Genomic DNA, 1208 nt, shown 5'->3' on the forward strand with positions numbered 1-1208 from the left:
GCCGCCTGGACACACTGAGGAACAGGATGAGAGTGGCTATATGCCTCTGGAGCCTTAAAGTCCTGAGGCCCTTGTCCTCTCCCAACTCCCTTGATGACCTCTGGCCACAGCCCAATTCTGCTCTGAAATGTTCATTTCCTGAAGGCCTGCACTAGAAGGCAGTGGGGCCCCTCTCTCTTCCTGCCAGCCTTGCTCTTGGCTGGAGTGGTTGAGACTGAATCTGTCAACACGGGTGATACACTAGCCACCTCCCTCCTTCTAAAGTCCCAGGAAAGCCAGTGACAGCCGGCCTGATGAGATGCTCCCTGTCATCTTAGAAGAAAACCAACTCAGTTCAACTTTCAGCAGTGGGACTGCACCTCTATTACACTTTAGGAAAAGTTGGTCTTACTTCTGCTCCTTGTTCTGTATCACAATTCGGAATAGCCTATTGTGTCCCACAGAGGTGGGGGTACCAAGGGAAGGAAACCAGAAGAGAGACTCCCAGAACAGTAGAGGGAAGAAGGGTCGATGTTTGTCCTTTTGCTGAATAGAAGGGCACCCAGAGCTTTAAGTAATATTTGATTTCTTTTCTCTTTTCCTGGCTCATTGCTCACTCCTTCTAGAGCCACTTAAGAAGCAGATATTGGAATTGGAACTACTGGATACAAATAGAGTTTTCTTTAAATCAGGCAGTTGATCGCTTCTCGGCCTTTTGGCTAAGATCAAGTGTAGTATCTGTTCTTATCAGTTTAAATCAGGCAGTTGATTTTGGGTTAAACTTGCAGATTATTTTTTGGTAAAGATGTAAAGCTTGCTTACCTATAACCTGGTAATGTGTCTTCAGATCTCCTTATTTTAGAAGGCAAGCCACAGAAAGGAAAGGTAGAACAGTTTGCAGTGAACAGATGGGTGGGTGTTTCAGAGTTGCTTGAACTGAATTCTAAAACCACTCTGTGGATCTCAGAGAAAGACTCAAGAATTGGTCTTTAGCCTTTCACGAAATGAGCCTTGAAATGATTTTAAATGAATCTACATGTACATGTGTGTATATGTAGCTGACAATTCAAGCAAATTGAGGAAGGAAGATAGCTAGGTGGGAGAAGACTAGTGAAGGCATTTTGATAAGTGTTGTACCAGCCACACAATCTCTCTGCAGAACCTTGGCATCGGAAGCCCCCTGATTCTTCCCATGGAGCTTTACATTTTCTAAAAGCAGCCACAACCTT

The 1208-nt window shown here is 44.7% G+C and overlaps 1 pseudogene; it reads left to right on the plus strand.

Annotated features, from left to right (window-relative positions):
- The first annotated feature begins 678 nt into the window (after window positions 1–678).
- On the plus strand, window positions 679–836 carry LOC139704327 (U2 spliceosomal RNA; annotated as a pseudogene).
- Window positions 837–1208: the final 372 nt, after the last annotated feature.

The sequence above is a fragment of the Marmota flaviventris genome, unplaced genomic scaffold, assembly GCF_047511675.1.
Source record: "Marmota flaviventris isolate mMarFla1 unplaced genomic scaffold, mMarFla1.hap1 Scaffold_49, whole genome shotgun sequence".
Taxonomy (NCBI): domain Eukaryota; kingdom Metazoa; phylum Chordata; class Mammalia; order Rodentia; family Sciuridae; genus Marmota; species Marmota flaviventris.